The sequence below is a fragment of the Schistocerca nitens genome, chromosome 12 (genome assembly GCF_023898315.1).
Source record: "Schistocerca nitens isolate TAMUIC-IGC-003100 chromosome 12, iqSchNite1.1, whole genome shotgun sequence".
Lineage (NCBI taxonomy): Eukaryota > Metazoa > Arthropoda > Insecta > Orthoptera > Acrididae > Schistocerca > Schistocerca nitens.
Window position 1 is genome coordinate 168,901,472 of NC_064625.1, and position 25,739 is coordinate 168,927,210.

The window sequence follows — 25,739 nt, forward strand, 5'->3', positions numbered from 1 at the left end:
GCCGCAGATGCAATATTTTGTAGAGTCAGGTTGACAACTTCAGAATGCCGCAGTTTCCGTGAAGGCGGAAAAGGAACTATTTCAGAAATGCGATTTATCGGTGCTTTATTTTTTAATATCAATAGAGGCGGTAAAGAAGTTGAGTCATTTGGAAGTTCATTCAGAATGTTTTGAAAAATATGAAGATACTGATCCCAAGTTCTGTGATTCTGATGACAATAAAGACGGCACAATTTATTGATTTCCTTCATCCATCTCTCTGAAGGATTAGATTGAGGGTGAAAAAGTGAAATGAAAATTGGTTTAATTTTACGACGCCGTAGAGTACGAAGCCAAATTTTAGAGCGAAACTGTGATCCATTATCTGATATAACCTTATCAACATGACCAACTTCCTTAAGAAAATGTTTGATGAAAGCATTAGATACTGAACGAGCTGTTGCTTTGCGTAAAGGTGTAAAACACACATATTTTGATGTTAATTCCACTGCTACAAAAATGTACGCAAGACCATTAGTAGATCGAACCACTGGACCGAACAAATCGACTGCAGCCATCTCCTTTAATTTCGCTGGAATGATAGGAAACAACGGTGCTCTGTGAGAAACAGTTGGCGGCTTAGCCTGTTGACATAATTTGCATTTGGCAAGAACAGATCGAATACGTTTTTCCATATTACTGAAGTAGCAATTTTCTCGCAATTTATGAAAGCATTTTCTGGGACCAAAGTGTGCATAACTGAAATGTGTAAACGAGGTGTGGCCAAATCATCCAATCTAACAAAGCGTCTAAGAAGATTACAGACACCAAGAAACTACGAACATCACGTTTTGTGGTAGGAACAGCATAATTACGAATAGCGTCTAGTTTCTCTGGATCAGGGAGAATACCTTCTGTAGAAATAATGTGACCGAGAAATTTCACCTGAGAACGACCAAATTCTGATTTTTCCAAGTTCAATGTCATGCCAACTCGTGCAAAAATACGTAATAATGAATCCAAAATTTTGTTGTGCTCACTCCAAGAACGTTTAGCAATAAGAATGTCGTCAACATATGAAGTAATATTGTCACGAAGATAAACAGGTAAAATTTCGTCTAAACTATGAATGAATGCTGCAGAAAATATAGTAAGTCGAAACGGTAATTTCCAAAGTCACTTTTGGGTAAAATCGTCATATCCGGTTAATCTTTACCTACTGTCTAGATAGATGGATAGTAGAAGAGTTGTTTTTATAGATACAAAGAATAGTGAAAGAGTAGGCAGCGGTGCAGAAAACTAAAAGGGAAATAGCACCACTACAGCTCGGGGCCCTGTGATCGCTACGGCACATATTCACTTAGTGTAGTGAATCCCCTGAGGACTTTAATAGCTGCACATAAATTTCAGTTTGTGACTTAATGGCAAATTTGGCGGAAGTGCGCACGTAAATCGATCCAACCATGAACATGGATGTATGTCATTTTTAGAATTGCGGAAGATCTTAAATTTCCGAACAGTCAAAAAGTGTTTATAGTCAAAGTTTTCGCCTCGTGGCGACAAAGACCTACCGCGTCTGTCCCAGTTTGAATGTCGATTATTGTCAAGTTCGCGCGCCTGGCGCTCTCTTGTTGTGTCCCGTAAATGAAATAAATTACTTTCTTCAAACCCCTCTGCTATCTGTGATTCTAAATTTCTTCTGCTGTCTTTTCCTACGATTTCGCCTTCAATTTGTTTGACTTGCTTTCGTAATGCCTCAACTTCCCTTTTAACGCGTTCATTAAATTTTCCCTGATTTTCAACATGCTTATTTATGTTCTGGTACTCTTCGGTTTCTGCAAATGGTAATGGAGCTGTATCATCTGAATCTCTATCCCCATTTAAACTAAGATTTGTCAATTTATCTGAAATCTCCTCAACTCTTTCCGATAAGTCACCTAATTGCTCTTTCTGTTTATTTACGTCTTCCGTAAGTGTCGCGACTCGGGTTTCAGTATTGTCACATTTAGTAGTTAACTGTTCACACTGTTGCGTTAAGTTATTTATTCTGTCATTTGGTACGGATTCCGCGATTCTCTCAAATATTTCTTCCTTATCGTGTGCACATTGTAAATTTAACTCTGAAAATTTCTGTACTATCACGCGATCTCTCTCCTCCTGTTCTCTATCCTGTTCCCTTTGTCTAATCTCTACTGCAATTAATCTATTATTGTGAGAATTCAAAATCGGTTGTACTTCTTCTCTGATTTCTTTCTTTAATTCATCTTTCATATTTTTGAAACATGTCCCTATTCGTGAGTCTAACCGTGTTTCCATTGTCCCCATCTCAGTTCTAATTGTTCCTATCTCAGTTTTAATTGTTCCTATTTGTGATCCCTGTGAGTCTAACCGTGTTCCCATTGTTCCCATCTCAGTTTTAAATTCAGATCGAAAATTTAATATTACACTCATCAACTGCTCCATATTATCTTGTTCGAAATTCCTTTCGCTCCTAACATTTCCCGCGAAACCAGTTTCCTTCATCATAGCTGTAAAGCTATCTGAATTCGATACTATTCCAGAATCTTCTGTCGTTAATCTCGGATTCTGTGAATTTTCTGATTGAGAAAAATTTTGAAATGGTTCCGGACTATTTTCCCGACTTATTACATTGTTTTCCACTTCATTATTCAACATACTGTTCTCTTGTGTTGGCGAGTTCGCCATGTCAACAATTTCGTCATTCTGACTATCCATCATTTTTGCCTTTTTCATTGATCGCGTGATCATTTACAAAATATACAAAACTCGTCACTATAAAAAAATTACACACAATGACACTATATCTCCAACAATATCATTCACACGAAATGCTTCCCTCAATCACGATCATCGAACAATTGAAATAATTGCACTAAATTGTCAAACCCATAGACAAGACAACAAAAATTAAATTTTAAAGAATACCATTAGAAAAATGCCAATTACCAAATCTACACATGCAATATAGACTACAATTACTAAATTACAAATTACTGCAACAATCCTACTGTCTACTATTTCTACAATCAGAAGAATTCCAAGGGACGATCCGAAGCAGTGGTCGCCACGTGCATGGGGGCTTAATAAAAATATTGAATGCAAATAATTTTAATTTCTGCTTTAGTATTAGTCTGTCCGATTACGAAGTCTCGTACCGGTTGGCCCTGACTAGTATTATTACGCAATCTGACTGCTTAGAATAACAACAAGGAATGAAATGGAAATTTTCATTAACACAATTAATCAATTAAGTCCCCAGCAACTATAAAACCTACGAAACCAAAGCACAAGTGTAACTGTTCTGTGTGTGGAAGTATGACTCAACGTACACATCTGGCACGGTTCTTCTTCAAAAGACAAGAATTTCAAATACCATTTATACTGAATTAATTAAAGAAAATACGAATACCATAATTACTCAAGAGAACCACAATTACACTCTAATCCAAGAACACAAGCCAGATGCTTTGTTGACTGAACCTGTTATGACACATTATTTAAAACATGGAAATAATGAAAAATAAATCAAGTTTCGTTACCTTCATATATTGACCAAAATCACTCTCATAATTACAATATATCTCCACACCGATTCGCTATTACAACATCTCAACAAGAATTTTTCAGTATCACATCTCAGCAAGCACATCTCAACACGAACTGACTACTACGAGCTCTCCCCAAGCACTGCCTACTACGACATCTCAATAATCACTCTGCCAGTGGAGGCGGCGGAACAATGCTCTCTAGCGATCTCTGGCGCTGTGGCTCAGTGTAGCCACCTTTCATATGCCCTTCCTCCACGGCTAGAATTTGATGGTATTTTTTGCCAGCATTGGTGGTGAAAATACCACCAAATTCGTCAAAAAAATACAGACAAAAATAAAAGATAATATTAATACGTAAATACCATATAACTAGATAAAATTTTGGCTTTGCACTGACCTTTCAATAACCTATTATATAGAATACAGTAAGCAATACAAATTCTTTCATGCATGTGACTTTACATAATAGTTTACACAAGTATTATGTGGTTAAACCGTTCAATCAATAGCGTCAGCAATTTCCACAAACAGTAATACACAAAAAAATCAGTTTATACAAATATTCACATAAACGCTTTCCATAGCCCATGAATAAGCAGTTGACAGTTCCAGCAATAGCACCCAGCAATGGTCAACAGGTGCAAAAACCAATAAGTAACATTTTTTCAATAGAAGCAGTCCATCAGTGGCACCCACAATGTTGATCAGGTGCACACAGCAACAGGTGACTTCATTTCAGTAGAAGCAATCCATCAGTGGCACCCAGCAATGTTGAGCAGGTGCAGACATCAACAGGTGACATCTTTTCAGTAGAAGCAGTCCATCAGTGGCACCCAGCAATGTTGAGTAGGTGCAGACATCAACAAGTAACACCATTTCAGTAGAAGCAGTCCATTAGTGGCACCCAGCAATGTTGAGTAGGTGCACACAGCAACAGGTGACTTCATTTCAGTAGAAGCAATCCATCAGTGGCACCCAGCAATGTTGAGCAGGTGCAGACATCAACAGGTGACATCTTTTCAGTAGAAGCAGTCCATCAGTGGCACCCAGCAATGTTGAGTAGGTGCAGACATCAACAGGTGACATCATTTCGGTAGAAGCAGTCCATCAGTGGCACCCACAATGTTGAGTAGGTGCAGACACCAACAAGTAACACCATTTCAGTAGAAGCAGTCCATGAGTGGCACCAGCAAAGCTGAGCAGGTACACACAGCAACAAGTCACATTTCTCAGCAGAAGCAGTTCCATAAAATACACTGTCACTGATCACACTGTTCTTCAGAGTTTATAAGCAGAAATTAAACATGTCCTAGTGGCACCAATATTGTAGAAAAAGTGCAAGTAACAGTCCATAATTTTTTACAATCACTGATCACACAGTTCATCAGCAGAAATTAAACATATCCTTGTAGCACCAATCATGTAGAAAAGGTGCAAGTAACAGTCCATACTATTCACCATAACTACTGAGACAGTTCAGTCATGAACAATAGTTTGAATGCACATACAATTTCATTAACAAAATATAATCAATGCTCTTACACTAAACATACAAATCATAATAAACACACAAATGATATCAGATAATTGTCCTATTAACTATTACAATACACAAATACCAGTAAACCTATAACATTTATGGGTGTCAGTGCAAGCCACTACCAACAAATAAAATAATATTTAGGAGATAGGTTGGGATCACTTCTCTGGGATTATAAAAGGAAAACACACAAAACACACTCACTCATCTTTCATCCACATTAGTGCTACTGTGTAATTGAAAAGTGTTAACTGTGTAAATGCAATTCTGTCAAAATTTTATGTTCATTATGTGTATCAAGTAGTAGTGGCAGCAATGTATAACAGTCAATAATAGTTAGTCAATGTCATAGTCATCATGTCTAGACCAATGTTTGCCAAGCCAGATCAAATTGTACTGTTGCTGAACAACTGTCAGTGAGCCAAGATATGCAAATACTTCCTCTCTTCAAAAAAAAGTGTATACTGCTTAGTGATTTGACAAAGTGTGTGTGTAGACAATCTTCCTTCTACTTGAGTGTTCTAGTCTGCCATCTTTATCCTCCTTGTTCCATATGGACCAACAAAAAAAATATGCTCCTCATTTACTTTACCTCTTATCCACCAAAACTCCAATAATCATCAACTTAATCTCAATACTTCACTAATACCTTTTCAATACGTCGATCATCAATATCATTTATCTTACCTTTTGTCCACGAAAACTCCAATAATCATCTACTTCACCTAATCTCAATACCTCAATAATACGTCGATACATATAAACCTCAGCACCAATATCATTTCACTTCCATAACAACTCTTTCCTCTAGTCAGTCTCCTCGAACAAGTACAGACAAAATTCTAGTGCAAACTTCAATTCATCATCTCATACAATCCGAAGACACAGGGTCCACACACAACCTCTGTGTAATCCATCTGACCCAAATTTTCTACTCATTATAAATTATAAGATACATTTTGGTTCCTTGTCCATCATTAAATAAAAGAAATGCATACATGACCTCTAACAGACTTTAGTTCGAATAACTCTCAGTAATTAAGTACGATTACGGAGTGTGAATGATCATAATATTTCACAGTGTGTACACCACTTCAAGAATCATAGCAGAAGCAAACATGTGGAGTATTTTTTGTGTCAAGTGTCACTTCCTATTTCAATTGCTCACCAAAATGCAGTGTAATACTGTCAATGGTCTAAACCTAGTTTTGGTCTGTCATGTCGTTAGCTTCCTTCCTATTAGCATAAATTTATACAGCTTCCATAAAACCTCAGCTCATGTGACTTCTATGACTTTCTTTTACTAATGTCGTTCGTCGAATTATAGCAGTTCATTTTCTTATCTTAAAAATATAAGGCACTGAGCGTAAGCAAAACATGCAATAGCGAGTAAATATACCAGTAGAGAACAGAATGTCAACAAGTGGATGCAGCACAATCCCTATAACGAGGCTCTGCCAAGCGAAAAATCTATAATTAATACCACAGTGTAACCTAAACTCTATGTTCGTACACAGTATATCAGCATTTCTATATACTAAATTGAAGAGTAGTTATGACAACAAAACAGAAATGTGTAAATGTGAAATCCATACGCACAGCAGCAAACATGCCTTACACAATAAACAGGTCATTAGCATCGCATCGACATAAGCAAATAAATGTTCATATGTAATCTTAATAAGTAAACATGAAGGCGCAAGCAGATAAATCACAAAGTGTAACTTACATATCTAACCACATCAGCACAATTAATCAGGTGACAATTATAATTTAAATAAATAAGCACAGCTGGCACATAATTAAAAAAAATATGACGTCAGTGAAAAAGCATAGCAGCCAAGCGATGCCTAATATACACAAATAACAACCCTGTTCATTAGTCAATCACTGTCAAAATCAGTTAATGTGCGCAAGCACGTCGCTTCACAAGTAAATTCATAGAACATGAAATTAGCACAAAGTATGAGTCACGTAATCGCGAGCAGCAAATTACGTCTAAAGTACGTACCTAAGTGGAAATATGTTACCTGAAAAATAAACTCAATTAACCGTTACCTTTTTTTGTTTATTACTTTCTTCTTCGAAATGACATTCTTCCTGAAAATTTTCTCCAAAGCAAGTCATCTTAACGTCGGACACGCACAGAATTTACCTGAAGGTCTTAAATACTTTATACAACCGTATCCTGAAAAATGCTGAACGTTAATAACATAATTTATGAAGTCCTTATAGCTTTATACAGAATTTATTCGGAGAAATTAAACTGTGTATTTATTTACGTCTGTCAGTGCATTCGCACTGAGCGCTCGATCAGCTGTAGGCGCGTGACGTAGGAAGTGATTGTTTGCGGTCAACGACTGCCTTGTGCGGCGCGCAGACTGACTGTTGCTTTGAGTATGTGCCGCCGCCAAAACACAGCGCGGTACTCTTGCATTCTCCGCATGTTTACGTAGCTGTTAGTTTCTCTAAAGTATGTCATTCCACAAAAATTTTTACGTTCGATATATGATGTATTCCTTTAGAGCGTCGTGATTTAAGAGTTTCTACTTCAACAGTGTTATCATGAATAATTTTGCGAATTCTATATGGACCGTTATAAAGCAGAAAAAATTTGCGACATAAGCCTTTTCCTTTATGAGATAAACGATGGGACTTAATTAACACCTTTTGACCAACTGACAAGATTTTTAAACGACCAGGACGCTTAGCTGATTTCTCTCTTCTAGCAGCCGCAGATGCAATATTTTGTAGAGTCAGGTTGACAACTTCAGAATGCCGCAGTTTCCGTGAAGGCGGAAAAGGAACTATTTCAGAAATGCGATTTATCGGTGCTTTATTTTTTAATATCAATAGAGGCGGTAAAGAAGTTGAGTCATTTGGAAGTTCATTCAGAATGTTTTGAAAAATATGAAGATACTGATCCCAAGTTCTGTGATTCTGATGACAATAAAGACGGCACAATTTATTGATTTCCTTCATCCATCTCTCTGAAGGATTAGATTGAGGGTGAAAAAGTGAAATGAAAATTGGTTTAATTTTACGACGCCGTAGAGTACGAAGCCAAATTTTAGAGCGAAACTGTGATCCATTATCTGATATAACCTTATCAACATGACCAACTTCCTTAAGAAAATGTTTGATGAAAGCATTAGATACTGAACGAGCTGTTGCTTTGCGTAAAGGTGTAAAACACACATATTTTGATGTTAATTCCACTGCTACAAAAATGTACGCAAGACCATTAGTAGATCGAACCACTGGACCGAACAAATCGACTGCAGCCATCTCCTTTAATTTCGCTGGAATGATAGGAAACAACGGTGCTCTGTGAGAAACAGTTGGCGGCTTAGCCTGTTGACATAATTTGCATTTGGCAAGAACAGATCGAATACGTTTTTCCATATTACTGAAGTAGCAATTTTCTCGCAATTTATGAAAGCATTTTCTGGGACCAAAGTGTGCATAACTGAAATGTGTAAACGAGGTGTGGCCAAATCATCCAATCTAACAAAGCGTCTAAGAAGATTACAGACACCAAGAAACTACGAACATCACGTTTTGTGGTAGGAACAGCATAATTACGAATAGCGTCTAGTTTCTCTGGATCAGGGAGAATACCTTCTGTAGAAATAATGTGACCGAGAAATTTCACCTGAGAACGACCAAATTCTGATTTTTCCAAGTTCAATGTCATGCCAACTCGTGCAAAAATACGTAATAATGAATCCAAAATTTTGTTGTGCTCACTCCAAGAACGTTTAGCAATAAGAATGTCGTCAACATATGAAGTAATATTGTCACGAAGATAAACAGGTAAAATTTCGTCTAAACTATGAATGAATGCTGCAGAAAATATAGTAAGTCGAAACGGTAATTTCCAAAGTCACTTTTGGGTAAAATCGTCATATCCGGTTAATCTTTACCTACTGTCTAGATAGATGGATAGTAGAAGAGTTGTTTTTATAGATACAAAGAATAGTGAAAGAGTAGGCAGCGGTGCAGAAAACTAAAAGGGAAATAGCACCACTACAGCTCGGGGCCCTGTGATCGCTACGGCACATATTCACTTAGTGTAGTGAATCCCCTGAGGACTTTAATAGCTGCACATAAATTTCAGTTTGTGACTTAATGGCAAATTTGGCGGAAGTGCGCACGTAAATCGATCCAACCATGAACATGGATGTATGTCATTTTTAGAATTGCGGAAGATCTTAAATTTCCGAACAGTCAAAAAGTGTTTATAGTCAAAGTTTTCGCCTCGTGGCGACAAAGACCTACCGCGTCTGTCCCAGTTTGAATGTCGATTATTGTCAAGTTCGCGCGCCTGGCGCTCTCTTGTTGTGTCCCGTAAATGAAATAAATTACTTTCTTCAAACCCCTCTGCTATCTGTGATTCTAAATTTCTTCTGCTGTCTTTTCCTACGATTTCGCCTTCAATTTGTTTGACTTGCTTTCGTAATGCCTCAACTTCCCTTTTAACGCGTTCATTAAATTTTCCCTGATTTTCAACATGCTTATTTATGTTCTGGTACTCTTCGGTTTCTGCAAATGGTAATGGAGCTGTATCATCTGAATCTCTATCCCCATTTAAACTAAGATTTGTCAATTTATCTGAAATCTCCTCAACTCTTTCCGATAAGTCACCTAATTGCTCTTTCTGTTTATTTACGTCTTCCGTAAGTGTCGCGACTCGGGTTTCAGTATTGTCACATTTAGTAGTTAACTGTTCACACTGTTGCGTTAAGTTATTTATTCTGTCATTTGGTACGGATTCCGCGATTCTCTCAAATATTTCTTCCTTATCGTGTGCACATTGTAAATTTAACTCTGAAAATTTCTGTACTATCACGCGATCTCTCTCCTCCTGTTCTCTATCCTGTTCCCTTTGTCTAATCTCTACTGCAATTAATCTATTATTGTGAGAATTCAAAATCGGTTGTACTTCTTCTCTGATTTCTTTCTTTAATTCATCTTTCATATTTTTGAAACATGTCCCTATTCGTGAGTCTAACCGTGTTTCCATTGTCCCCATCTCAGTTCTAATTGTTCCTATCTCAGTTTTAATTGTTCCTATTTGTGATCCCTGTGAGTCTAACCGTGTTCCCATTGTTCCCATCTCAGTTTTAAATTCAGATCGAAAATTTAATATTACACTCATCAACTGCTCCATATTATCTTGTTCGAAATTCCTTTCGCTCCTAACATTTCCCGCGAAACCAGTTTCCTTCATCATAGCTGTAAAGCTATCTGAATTCGATACTATTCCAGAATCTTCTGTCGTTAATCTCGGATTCTGTGAATTTTCTGATTGAGAAAAATTTTGAAATGGTTCCGGACTATTTTCCCGACTTATTACATTGTTTTCCACTTCATTATTCAACATACTGTTCTCTTGTGTTGGCGAGTTCGCCATGTCAACAATTTCGTCATTCTGACTATCCATCATTTTTGCCTTTTTCATTGATCGCGTGATCATTTACAAAATATACAAAACTCGTCACTATAAAAAAATTACACACAATGACACTATATCTCCAACAATATCATTCACACGAAATGCTTCCCTCAATCACGATCATCGAACAATTGAAATAATTGCACTAAATTGTCAAACCCATAGACAAGACAACAAAAATTAAATTTTAAAGAATACCATTAGAAAAATGCCAATTACCAAATCTACACATGCAATATAGACTACAATTACTAAATTACAAATTACTGCAACAATCCTACTGTCTACTATTTCTACAATCAGAAGAATTCCAAGGGACGATCCGAAGCAGTGGTCGCCACGTGCATGGGGGCTTAATAAAAATATTGAATGCAAATAATTTTAATTTCTGCTTTAGTATTAGTCTGTCCGATTACGAAGTCTCGTACCGGTTGGCCCTGACTAGTATTATTACGCAATCTGACTGCTTAGAATAACAACAAGGAATGAAATGGAAATTTTCATTAACACAATTAATCAATTAAGTCCCCAGCAACTATAAAACCTACGAAACCAAAGCACAAGTGTAACTGTTCTGTGTGTGGAAGTATGACTCAACGTACACATCTGGCACGGTTCTTCTTCAAAAGACAAGAATTTCAAATACCATTTATACTGAATTAATTAAAGAAAATACGAATACCATAATTACTCAAGAGAACCACAATTACACTCTAATCCAAGAACACAAGCCAGATGCTTTGTTGACTGAACCTGTTATGACACATTATTTAAAACATGGAAATAATGAAAAATAAATCAAGTTTCGTTACCTTCATATATTGACCAAAATCACTCTCATAATTACAATATATCTCCACACCGATTCGCTATTACAACATCTCAACAAGAATTTTTCAGTATCACATCTCAGCAAGCACATCTCAACACGAACTGACTACTACGAGCTCTCCCCAAGCACTGCCTACTACGACATCTCAATAATCACTCTGCCAGTGGAGGCGGCGGAACAATGCTCTCTAGCGATCTCTGGCGCTGTGGCTCAGTGTAGCCACCTTTCAAGGAGTGCATTCTCCCTTTGTGTTTTGGAAGGACTGTTTTCACGTGGTTCTCATCTTTTACTTGCCACAGCAGGCCATATCAAAGCTATGAAAATAACTTCGTGGGGCAGCAAAATTTAGATAGTTTATTATGTGTAACTGAAATAATAGCAAACTAATTTTACAGCTCAGATCTAATTTAAAAACATGGCATTTCAGTCTTTGGTCGCTGTTTTTTTATTTTCAATTACCGGTTTGAGGCTAGCTGCCCATCCTCAGATCGCATATTCCAGTTACAGAGTAACTTGTCAGTAAAGAACTATCGGTTTGCTGTCATACCTGCTGTCAGTTATTGAAAATAAAAAATAGCGATCAAAGACTGAAATGCCGTATTTTTATTTAATGAACGACCGCGGAAATCCCATTAAGACAATCATGTCTACTCTTGATAAACCGATTTAATTTTACGTGCACAAAAATTTTGCATGTGCTTCAGTACTACAAAGCGGATTTTCCGGAACCCTTCTGATGACAGAGACATTTACAGGTCATTTCTACCTACGATGGCACTATATAAATACTTTTCCTCCTCACAGGTAGGGTAGCTTTGAACCTCTGAGTCTCGGAAACGGGTAAAGTTATGAACAAAATTTTCAAGGTTATTGGAGATCGGGATCTTAGCAATACATCGTAAAAATTGCACCCATTTGCTGTACCTAGTCGTCTTGGTATTTTCGGCTCTGGTTTTGGTGTCCAAACCAATGTTTTTGGGGTGTACCTTGGAAACGGATAAAGATTCTTGAAAATTGGAAGATGGCAATTCTAAATAAATTCTCAGAGATTATAACGTCGAAAGTTGAGCAATCTGCTACGACGTTATTCAGATTTCGTCCCATACTGGATTTTACGTGCGTATGATACGTGTAGAAGTGGGCTAACTTTGAACCTCCGTATCTCGCAAACGAATAATGTTTTAAAGTTTCAAGAATGCTCGATATCGGGGTTTTAGGAATGTATCGCAAAAATATCAGCCATTTCCTGTGCATAGCGATCTTGGAATCCGCGGGTTGCTTTTGGCAGGGAAAAAATGTACCAAACAACTTTTCTGGGGTTTCGTAAGAAACCCCCCATGAACTAATGGTGCCTCCATTAGCCCATAAGGGCGCACTGTAGATCATATCTAATGCAATAAGAAGCAACCGATTTCCTCCATTTGCCTAAGTTCGAGGAGGTGTGTAATATTCATACTTTAACCTTACACTGTGGGGTTAATGACACTAAGACGATTCTTCTATTCGCCATACAAATCGTCCCTACCCCAAGGGCTATACAAAACTGTTGACCACACTTTACTGACAGAACCCGATGTAGGAGCCACGGCGGAATTTCATTTTTATGCGTGGCGTTTTGGAAGATAACGTAAGGGCATGGTTGCCGATATTGCTGTGTTTCCAGTGTTTGTATAAAATAGTATCTAACGAGAAAGAAATTATATGAAAAAAGAGAATTATCTAAGGTTTAAATATTCTGCTATCGTAATTAAAACTGATTGCGAGAAAGAAAACAAAACCGCTCAATGTCACACAGCATAGGATTTCTTTTTTGCGACCGGTTTTAAAGGAAAACCTGTTATTTAAAAAATATAGCCTCTGACCATTTGAATATCAGAGCATTGAGTAAACATTCTACGAGTAGGGGCGTGGAATGTCAGAAGCTTGAACGTGGTAGGGAAACTAGAAAATCTGAAAAGGGAAATGCAAAGGCTCAATCTAGATATAGTAGGGGTCAGTGAAGTGAAGTGGAAGGAAGACAAGGATTTCTGGTCAGATGAGTATCGGGTAATATCAACAGCAGCAGAAAATGGTATAACAGGTGTAGGATTCGTTATGAATAGGAAGGTAGGGCAGAGGGTGTGTTACTGTGAACAGTTCAGTGACCGGGTTGTTCTAATCAGAATCAGCAGACCAACACCGACAACGATAGTTCAGGTATACATGCCGACGTCGCAAGTTGAAGATGAACAGATAGAGAAAGTGTATGAGGATATTGAAAGGGTAATGCAGTATGTAAAGGGGGACGAAAATCTAATAGTCATGGGCGACTGGAATGCAGTTGTAGGACAAGGAGTAGAAGAAAAGGTTACAGGATAATGTGGGATTGGGACAAGGAATGAAAGAGGAGAAAGACTGAGTTCTGTAACAAGTTTCAGCTAGTAATAGCGAATACCCTGTTCAAGAATCACAAGAGGAGGAGGTATACTTGGAAAAGGCCGGGAGATACGGGAAGATTTCAATTAGATTACATCATGGTCAGACAGAGATTCCGAAATCAGATACTGGACTGTAAGGCGTACCCAGGAGCAGATATAGACTCAGATCACAATATAGTAGTGATGAAGAGTAGGCTGAAGTTCAAGACATTAGTCAGGAAGAATCAATACGCAAATGAGTGGGATACGGAAGTACTAAGGAATGACGAGATACGTTTGAAGTTCTCTAACGCTATAGATATAGCAATAAGGAATAGCGCAGTAGGCAGTACAGTTGAAGAGGAATGGACATCTCTAAAAGGGCCATCACAGATGTTGGGTAGGAAAACATAGGTACAAAGAAGGTAGCTGCGAAGAAACCATGGGTAACAGAAGAAATACTTCAGTTGATTGATGAAAGGAGGAAGTACAAACATGTTCCTGGAAAATCAGGTATACACAAATACAAGTCGCTGAGGGATGAAATAAATAGGAAGTGCAGGGAAGCTAAGACGAAATGGCTGCAGGAGAAATGTGAAGACATCGACAAAGATATGATTGTCGGAAGGACAGACTCAGCATACAGGAAAGTCAAAACAACCTTTGGTGACATTAAAAGCAACGGTGGTAACATTAAGAGTGCAACGGAAATTCCACTGTTAAATGCAGAGGAGAGAGAGCAGATAGGTGGAAAGAATACATTGAAAGCCTCTATGAGGGTGAAGATTTGTCTGATGTGACAGAAGAAGAAACAGGGGTCGATTTAGAAGAGATAGGGTATCCAGTATTAGAATCGGAATTTAAAAGAGCTTTGGAGGACTTACGGTCAAATAAGGCAGAATTTCTAAAATCATTGGGGGAAGTGGCAACAAAACGCCTATTCACGTTGGTGTGTAGAATATATGAGTCTGGCGATATACCATCTGACTTTCGGTAAAGCATCATCCACACAATTCCGAAGACGGCAAGAGCTGACAAGTGCGAGAATTATCGCACAATCAGAATGAGATTTTCACTCTGCAGCGGAGTGTGCGCTGATATGAAACTTCCTGGCAGATTAAAACTGTGCGCCCGACCGAGACTCGAACTCGGGACCTTTGCCTTTCGCGGGCAAGTGCTCTACCAACTGAGCTACCGAAGCACGACTCACGCCCGGTACTCACAGCTTTACTTCTGCCAGTACCTCGTCTCCTACCTTCCAAACTTTACAGAAGCTCTCGCAGGAAAGCTTCTGTAAAGTTTGGAAGGTAGGAGACGAGGTACTGGCAGAAATAAAGCTGTGAGGACGGGGTGTGACTCGTTCTCGGGTGGCTCAGTTGGTAGAGCACTTGCCCGCGAAAGGCAAAGGTCCCGAGTTCGAGTCTCGGTCCGGCGCACAGTTTTAATCTGCCAGGAAGTTTCATCGCACAATCAGCTTAACAGCTCATGCATCGAAGCTGCTTACAAGAATAATATACAGAAGAATGGAAACGAAAATTGAGAATGCGGTAGGTGACGATCAGTTTGGCTTTAGGAAAAGTAAAGGGACGAGAGAGGCAATTCTACGTTACGGCTAATAGTGGAAGCAAGGCTAAAGAAAACTCAAGACACTTTCATAGGATTTGTCGACCTGGAAAAAGCGTTCGACAATATAAAATGGTGCAAGCTGTTCGAGATTCTGAAAAAAGTAGGGGTAAGCTATAGGGAGGGACGGGTCATATACAATATGTACAACAACCAAGAGGGAATAATAAGAGTGGACGATCAAGAACGAAGTGCTCGTATTAAGAAGGGTGTAAGACAAGGCTGTAGCCTTTCGCCCCTACTCTTCAATCTGTACATCGAGGAAGCAATGATGGAAATAAAAGAAAGGTTCAGGAGTGGAATTAAAATACAAGGTGAAAGGATATCAATGATAGGATTCGCTGATGACATTGCTATCCTGAGTGAAAGTGAAGAAGAATTAAATGATCTGCTGAACGGACTGAACAGTCTAATGAGTACACAGTATGGTTTGAGAGTAAATCGGAGAAAGACGAAGGTAATGAGAAGTAGTAGAGATGAGAACAGCGAGAAACTTAACATCAGGATTGATGGTCACGAAGTCAATGAAGTTAAGGAATTCTGCTACCTAGGCGGTAAAATAACCAATGACGGACGGAGCAAGGAGGACATCAAAAGCAGACTCGCTATGGCAAAAAAGGCTTTTCTGGACAAGAGAAGTCTACTAATAGCAAATACCGGCCTTAATTTGAGGAAGAAATTTCTGAGGATGTACGTCTGGAGTACAGCATTGTATGGTAGTGAAACATGGACTGTGGAAAACCGGAACAGAAGAGAATCGAAGCATTTGAGATGTGGTGCTATACACGAATGTTGAAAATTAGGTGGACTGATAAGGTAAGGAATGAGGAGGTTCTACGCAGAATCGGAGAGGAAAGGAATATGTGGAAAACACTGATAAGGAGAAGGGACAGGATGATAGGACATCTGCTAAGACATGAGGGAATGACTTCCATGGTACTAGAGTGAGCTGTAGAGGGCAAAAACTGTAGAGGAAGACAGAGATTGGAATACGTCAAGCAAATAATTGAGGACGTAGGTTGCAAGTGCTACTCTGAGATGAAGAGGTTAGCACAGGAAAGGAATTCGTGGCGGGCCGCATCAAACCAGTCAGCAGACTGATGAAAAAAAAAAAAAAATAAAGTACAAGTAAATAAATCAATAATCGGTCTCAATTTTTGGTAATAATGTTAAACATCAACTTCTCTGTATGCAGCAGCATAGATAAAAATGAAATAAGCGGATGGCGTCGTTGGCCGGGAGACCCCTATGCGGAGAATTTCGGGCGCCAGGAGCAAGTCTCATTTCATTCGACGACACATTGGGCGACTTGCGCGCCGGTGATTAGGATGAAACGACGATGAGCCCAACACAACACCCAGTCCACGAGCGGAGAAAATCTCCAACCTGGCCGGGAATCCAGTCTGGGCCCCCTTGCATGGGGGCTTAGCACGGTACCACCCAGCTAAGCAGGCGGACAGCAGTGTAGATGAAGTTACATTATTAAGTTCATGAAACGGTTTAAAAAAAATTGTGTAGGTAAATGGCTAAACATAATGTAGCTGATGACAAAGCACGCAAAAGTAGCCCGGGCCAACAAGTTAGTTTGGACAACCACGGCGAACGAGGCAAGGAAAGCATTTTGTGTGCTGGAATTTTCCTGGTGTGAATCGTTAGTGAGTCTGAAAACAGATCTCTGTGCTAACAAGGGAACCTCCCCATCGCACCCCCCTCAGATTTAGCTATAAGTTGGGACAGTGGATAGGCCTTGAAAAACTGAACACAGATCAATCGAGACAACAGGAAGAAGTTGTGTGGAACTATGAAAAAATAAGCTAAAAATACAAACTGAGTAGTCCATGTATAAGATGAGCAACGTTAAGGATAATAGAAGCTCACGGGCGCCGTGGTCCGGTGGTTAGCGTGAGCAGCTGCGGAACGAGAGGTCCTTGGTTCAAGTCTTCCCTCGAGTGAAAAGTTTTAATTCTTTATTTTCAGACAATTACGAAAGTTCAGGCACTCACACATAATCAACTTCGCTCTCCAAAGTTCCAGGACATGTTCAGATTTCCTTGGACATATGCAGGATTTGACGGTCTACACAAGGAAAAATTTGAAAACGTTAAAAACATATTTTGACAGAGCACAGGGAAAACTGTGCGGCTGTGAAAGTGTTGCACTCATTTGTTGCAGTTTATGTGACAAACTCTTATGTTTCCATAACTTTTTTGGGAGTGATTATCACATCCACAAGAAAACCTAAATCGGGCAAGGTAGAAGAATCTTTTTACGCATTCACCAAGTGTACAAGTTAGGTGGGTCGACAACTTATTCCTGTCATGTGACGCACAAGCCGTGACCAGTGTCGTATAGAATATATCAGACGGTTTTCCTGTGGAGGAATCGGTTGACCTATGACCTTGCGAGCAAATGTTTTCGGTTCCCATTGGAGAGGCACGTCCTTTCGTCTTTTGCGTTGCGGTCGCAAAACACAGACACTAATTACAGTGAACAGAGACGTCAATGCACGAACGGACAGATCATAACTTTGCGAAAATAAAGAAAGTAAAGTTTTCACCCGAGGACCTCTTGTTCCGCAGTTGCTCACGCTAACCACCTGACCACGGACCTCCTGAGCTCGTAACATCCTACATGTTGCCCATCTTGCGCATGGATTACTCAGTTTGTATATTTTGCTTATTTTTTCATGGTTCCACACAACTTCTTCCTGTTTTCTCGATTGATCTGTGTTCAGTTTTTCAAGGCCTATCCACTATGCCAACTTATAACTAAATCTGAGGGGGTGCGATGGGGAGGTTCCCTTCTAAGTTCAGCGGCATTTTCCAGCAGTGTGGGGAAATGGTACGAGAAATTCGAGCAGGCTGATTGATTATACGGTGCATAACGCTCGGGTCCACCGAGCATCTCAGAACATGGAGTGGAGCTTATCAGGGATGTGATGCTGTGATGTTCCACAAACTCTACCCATCGAGCTAGAACAGCTTCCAACATTTATTAACCATCATTGTGGAAAATCCTTCCTAAGTGATTAAGAGTGATGCTGCAGTAACTGCAATTCCTGCAGTCTGTAAGGCATGACGATAAACTGCACTATGTACGCCGGCCGGAATGGCCGAGCAGTTCTAGGCGCTACAGTCCGGAACCGCGCTACCGCTACGGTCGCAGGTTCGAAACCTGCATCGGGCATGGATGTGTGTGATGTCCTTAGGTTAGTTAGGTTTAAGTAGTTCTAAGTTCTAGGGGACAGATGACCTCAGAAGTTAAGTCCCATAGTGCTCAGAGCCATTTTTAGCACCATCTACAGTTCCGCATCGATATCCAGTACCATCTTGAAAACGTTGACTTCACGAAGAAATTAGTCTGCGGTTACGAACGCACTATTCCTCTTCCAGGAAATGTAAACTGATGACACGCACGGATTCGGAACAGAGAATACACATCTGGGACTGTGAGAGAGTTAACATGTTCCATTCTTTGACCAACAGGAGTTTGTAGACCGTTTTTCTTCTCTGATAGTAACGGCTCATGCCACAACTGCAAACTGACAGCAGGGATTTCGTCTTTCAACATGGTGGCGACCCTGAAAAACTCCACACTTGTGTACAAGGCTACAGTTCGCGCAGGATACTGTGGTCGATCCACAGGGACCAATTTTCGTCCAGAGCACTGAGCGAGTTAATGCATTTGTTGGGGATGTGAGGCCGACAAGTGTTTGCCTCCTTTCGGCTAGTCGCCTATGACAAAATCGAGACGTACGCCCTGAAGTTTTTATCAAACGATTTTACGGAAACTATGCAGTGAAACAATTTCGTTTTTGCATTACTTATAACTTTACATGTCGGCATCATGGTGATGTACCCATCATTTCGTTAATGGTGACTTTATTGTGATATTTGCGTGAAAATAGCACACACCGCGAAATTCGAAAAAGTTTGCAATGAAAAATAGGGAACACTATGATTCTGCATTCTGTGCATATTACGTAAAATGTTGCTGTGTGTGAAATTTAGTTAACATATTTATTTTTTTTTCAGATTTGAGTGGAGGTCTCTATCTGTCAACAGCCTCGAGAAAATCGATCTAATGTAACAATTTTCGTTGGCGAGCGGTAGCAATAAAGCCAGAGTGAATAACCACAACATTCCTCATATTTCGTAAACTGTTTGTGGGTTGGAAATGAGATTTTGGCAAATGAGAGTATTTTGCCATATAGTTATTATTCAAAACTTTATTATCTACTGTGTTATTCCGCTTGCTACATACTTTTCTGATGAAATAATACAATTGTTATGGGCCATCGATAGGTGTCGTAACGAAAAATGCCGTCGGTATTGGAACAAAATAGGTAAAGACATTACCTGTTTATTTTTGTACCGAGGATGTAGGTTTTCTCAAGCTACTGACTTTACTTTTCCTTCGTTCCTCACTTAATAAACCACTGTTTCAGAATCCTCTCGCAGCTGCGTCTGCACAACATGTTATGAGATGAGACTGTGTAAACTTCGCTGTCTTTTGGCAAAAGAAGCCAAGTTTAACATGGCAACCACTAAGATGTGTAGGTTTTTTTTTTCCAATCCGTATGTGGCATACAGCAAACTAGTGCTTAACAGTATTGGTTAAAAACAGTCTTGGTTGCAATTTTAGTTTTTTTATTTTTCAACGACGCTTTTCTCCTTATTTAGGCATCTTCAGGTTTTCTACATAGAAAACAGAGAACAAATACATGTATTTAAGAATCGCGATCGCGTTGTGCAGACTTGGATAACCTATAAGCTTGTATAAACAGATCGAATATTGAAAGAGCAAATACGTTACTTTGGTATTTCTTAGAAGAATCCTTTAGTCAGAGTAGTCAAAGGGCATCGTCGAGTATATCTCGCCAACATCGCCTTCGTTAAACTCAGTAAAAACTAGAAATATAAAATAGTAAAATGATTACCTTTTCTAGTGTGTATTTTTTGTAAGCCTAATAATTTTACCTGTATTTTATAAAAAAGTTTTCTCGCTAGAAGTTCTAGCTCCGAATGACGCAGTATTCAGTGTTATATGGGCAGCCTCTTTATCTGAAGTTACTATCCTGTGTTTTTAGTGTTGTCGTTGTAGTGGTAGGTGATACGAAACCTGTTTATGTACTGCATCTGTGTGTTGTATTATACACCTTGTTTTCTCATTTTAAATTTACCGCCTTCATTTTACTTCGTCAATATTTTAGGATAAGTTATGCACAGGTGTTGCCCCTAGTAATTCCATCGTATCAATGTTTTCTATGCATTACATTTATACAGTTTTAGTGGGTACGTATATGCAGTTTACGATCTCTCATTTTTATCACTGCTGTGTCGCAGCGCCGCCTATTGAGGTGATTTTGTACTAGGCTTCAGTACTGGCGCACGACGCTGGGGCGCATTATGTTTACTACCTGAGCCCCCATCTTACTGTGTTACTCGCTCCTGTGAACGGGAACGCGTTCTGCAGATCTTGATGCCTCTAGAAAAGGTAATCATTTTACTATTTTATATTTCTAGTTTTTACTGAGTTCAACGAAGGCGATGTTGGCCTGATATACTCTACGATGCCCTTTGGCTACACTGACTAAAGGATTCTTCTAAGAAATACCAAATTAAGGTATTTGCTCTTTCAATAGTTGATCTTCACAACGCGATCGCGATTCTTAAATACATGTATTTGTTCTCTGTTTTCTATGTAGAAAACCTGAAGATGCCTAAATAAGGAGAAACGTGTCGCTGAAAAATAAAAAAAATAAAATTGCAACCAAGACTGTTTTTAACCAATACTGTGCAGGTTTTACTGAAAATTCGCCATTCATGATGCTTCTCTGAAAATTACAAATGGTTGATAAGCCAGCTAAAATAAGTCGTTGCTTTTAAAGTAGAGGTAACACATGTTTCTGAATTATCACAATGGAGCTGTGAGCGTGGGGGCGCTCCACATACTATTTATGACAAAAATGTGAGCGTAGGCTTCAGTTTAGAAGAGCACTTCCCCTCCAGTGCTCGGCATTTCCCCTACACTGCTCTGAGCGCCCCCCCCCCCCCCCACTACCGCTCTCCCCATGCATGCCTTGCCAACTGCATATCTACCGGCCACGGTATTCTTCGCGGACTCTGAGTGAGGTGTTGCCACGTCGCTGCATAGACTGTGTTGTGGCCGGCAACCTAGGGCTCCTCGAGTGGCGACTGTAACCGCCAAACGTAATGCCTTTATTCCTGCTGCCTTCATATGTTGCGCCTCTACCATAGAATCTCGAAAACTTATAACAGTGCACCACAGCAGCTGTTGATTCCGTCTCTCCAGATGTGCTAGGTCAGCTATGGGCAGAATAATTACACTACGTAATGTGGACACACAGAATTTTTATGAACGCTGCAAAAACAATCTTTGAGAGTTTTTCTTTTATATACAGTTGCGTTAGTTACACGGACCGTGCATCCGAACGTTGAGCGTGCCGAGTTTCTGACGTCATAGCGTGGAATAGCACCTTCGGGAGTCTTTCCGAACGTGCAGAGCAATATCTGGCATGTCAGATATTCTGAGCGTGCGTCTGAGCGTTGACCAATGAGATGGCACAACGCCACCTACGTCACACGCACGCCATCTCCCTTCAACACAAAGTTGTGAGGCGCAATATTGGCATTCATTTCAAGCCTGCACGTATATATGCCATTTCTGAGCACCAGCGAATTGAGAATCACTGGAAAACCCGTTGTTAACTGTGTGATCCGTTGCAATAAAATAATGAGAAACATCATATTCGTGGCAAAAGAATTATTGTAACGTGCGTATTATGAGAGTATGTTATTAGAAGGCAGCAATACACTGAGGATGCACCCAAAACGCATTGTTCTTGGTACAATTTGTTATAATTACATTACAATTAGTAACATAGTTACGAGTAAAACTTTCAGCAAGTGTTAAGATTGGTAAGATCCCAGGAATGGCAATTAACTACAAATTGTTGGTTTTGCATGGTGAGTAGCGTCACTGATTAATGAAATTTTTGATTGGGCGGTGGTTCGCGACTCGCCAGTACGTAAATTCTTTTCCTAACATTTGTGTTTTTATTAGGTTCTGTTACTTTATTATTAGTTTAGATTAATGTAAGTACATACTACAATTTTTGATGTTATGTAAGTATAAGCTCACCTTTCTTCGGGTGTTCGATTGGCCTAATCTACAAGACACCTTGCGCTATTTGTGTAAAGCTATTTTGCTCCTTTTTCTTCTACGCTTCGTAATTCACGTGTTGCAAAGATTCTGCTACTGGGTAGGAACAGTGATCAAGTAAGACTGACCTTAGAGTTTTACTAATATGTGGGAATTATGAAATAATGTTTATCTTATATGATGAAGTATTGCAGATTTGTACCGCACTGTTTGTAATGGAACTTTTATAAGCCTGTGTCCTTCTTGATTGGACACGGTACTTTCCTTTTCATGGACGATGGAGGAAATGTGCGTTTTAATAGAGCTAACTGCCTACAGGAAAATTAAAGACACCTTTGGAGGAAAGAGAACCACTTGTATGAATATCAAGAGCTCAGATGGAAACCCAGTTCTAAGCAAAGAAGGGAAAGCAGAAAGGTGGAAGGAGTATATAGAGGGTCTATACAAGGGCGACGTACTTGAGGACAATATTATGGAAATGGAAGAAGTAGATGAAGATGAAATGGGAGATATGATACTGCGTGAAGAGTCTGACAGAGCACTGAAAGACCTGAGTCGAAACAAGGCCCCGGGAGTAGACAACATTCCATTAGAACTACTGACAGCCTTGGGAGAGCGAGTCCTGACAAAACTCTACCATCTGGTGAGCAAGATATATGAGACAGGCGAAATACCGTCAGACTTCAAGAAGAATATAATAATTCCAATCCCAAAGAAAGCAGGTGTTGAGAGAGATGTGAAAATTACCGAACTATCAGTTTAATAAGTCACGGCTGCAAAATACTAACGCGAATTCTTTACAGACGAGTGGAAAAACCTCGGGGAAGATCAGTTTGGATTCCGTAGAAATATTGGAACACGTGAGGCAATACTGACCCTACGACTTATCTTAGATTAAGGAAACCTACGTTTCTAGCATTTGTAGACTTAGAGAAAGCTTTTGACAATATTGACTGGAATACTCCCTTTCAAATTCTGAAGGCGGCAGGGGTAAAATACAGGGAGCGAATGGCTATTTACAATTTGTACAGAAACTAGATGGCAGTTATAAGAGTCGAGGGACATGAAAGGGAAACAGTGGTTGGGAAGGGAGTGAGACAGGGTTGTAGCCTCTCCCCGATGTTATTCAATCTGTATATTGAGCAAGCAGTGAAGGAAAGAAAAGAAAAATTCGGAGTAGGTATTAAAATCCACGGAGAAGAAATGAAAACTTTGACGTTTGCCGATGACATTGTAATTCTGTCAGACACAGCAAAGGACTTGGAAGAGCAGTTGAACGGAATGGATAGTGTCTTGAAAGGAGGATATAAAATGAACATCAACAAAAGCAAAACGAGGATAATGGAATGTAGTCGAATTAAGTCGGGTGATGCTGAGGGAATTAGATCAGGAAATGAGACACTTAAAGTAGTAAAGGAGTCTTGCTATTTGGGGAGTAAAATATCTGATGATGGTCTTAGTAGAGAGGATATAAAATGTAGACTGGCAATGGCAAGGAAAGCGTTTCTGAAGAAGTTTGTTAACATCTAGTATCGATTTAAGTGTCAGGTAGTCGTTTCTGAATGTATTTTTATGGAGTGTAGCCATGTATGGAAGTGAAACATGGACGATAAATGGTTTGGACAAGAAGAGAATAGAAGCTTTTGAAATGTGGTGCTACAGAAGAATGCTGAAGATTAGATGGGTAGATCACATAATTAATGAGGAGGTATTGAATAGGACTGGGGAGAAGAGAAATTTGTGCCACAACTTGACTAGAAGGAGGGATCGGTTGGTAGGACATGTTCTGAGGCATCAAGGGATCACCAATTTAGTATTGGAGGGCAGCGTGGAGGATAAAAATTCGTAGAGGGAGACCAAGAGATGAATATACTAAGCAGATTCAGAAGGATGTAGGTTTCAGTAGGTACTGGGAGATGAAGAAGCTTGCACAGGATAGAGTAGCATGGAGAGCTGCATCAAACCAGTCTCAGGACTGAAGACCACAACAACAACAACAACGTGGGAATTTTACGCGCGCCCGTTGAGTAAACAGTGTGATTTACGAAGTAGAAACTTACCGCAACTGCCGCCGGAATGCGTTGCGTGCGTGTACCACGTTGGGGCCCACGTACCGTATGCACGCGTCGCATCGTTCCTGAGCGTTCAGCAGCACGTTGAACTTGGCACGCTCGACGTTCACGTTCGACAGCACGGCCCGTGTGCCGACGGCTTTACTACTGGCCGTTTTCCTATACCGATTCTTTGAAGTGTTTCGTGCACTTTATAATTGCTGAGTGTTGCACTGTGTGACAGATTAAGAGTTATCGCTTAACTATACCCACAGTCAAGTCACATTAATGTGACCATTGGGAGTTGCAGGAAACAGTGCAGTGGTTGTCGTACTGCAGAAACGGAGCAATTTATCTGATGTCCAAGAGGGCATGATCATTGGGTTTCAGGCCATGGGTGGAACATTTTCGAAGTGGCTAAGTTTGTAGACTGTTGGTGTGCCATCATGGTTAAAGTGTACCATGCACAGCAAAATGGCGCAATCGAAAATGGGTGCCGAAGCAACTGTGGTGCACCACAGGCTATAGATGACAAGGGTGAACGACGGCTGAAGAGATGTGTACAGGCGAATACGTGTGCAACTGTAGAGTGATTGTGTGCCCAAACGAACCCAGAGCTACCAACACTGTCTCCCCATCAACTATTCAGCGCAATGTTGCTCTGTATAGACCTCCACAGCAGGTTCCCGGTTCGCACACCTATGCTGAATGCTAATTCATCCACGACGAAGGCTGGGCTTTAAGTGCCACTACCCCAACTGGGCGTCCACTGACCAACACCGAGTGACATTTTCACATGACACTCCGCCGTTAACACGTACGGCGGGAAACGACTGAAAGCAGCACCCTGCAACAATGCTGGAAGGGCTCAGGCCAGAGGAGGAGGGAGCATTATGGTCTGCAGAATGGTTTCGTGGCGTTCACAAGGTTATCTCGTCCTTGTGGAAGCAACAACAGATCAACAGCAACATATATCCTTGGGTATCAGGTCCAGCCCTATGTGATGTTTTTCCTCTGCACTGTGCCGTCTTCCAGCAGGATAATGCAACATGTCACACGGATCGCAGTATACGTACGTGGTTCAAAGAGCATTGGGGTTAGTTTAG

At 40.0% G+C, this 25,739-nt stretch overlaps 1 non-coding gene across 1 annotated transcript; it reads right to left on the bottom strand.

Moving 5' to 3' along the window:
- Window positions 1-14,900: 14,900 nt before the first annotated feature.
- Trnas-cga (transfer RNA serine (anticodon CGA)) lies at window positions 14,901-14,975 on the bottom strand. Its single transcript has one exon. It is a non-coding gene; the product is annotated as a tRNA-Ser (tRNA).
- Window positions 14,976-25,739: the final 10,764 nt, after the last annotated feature.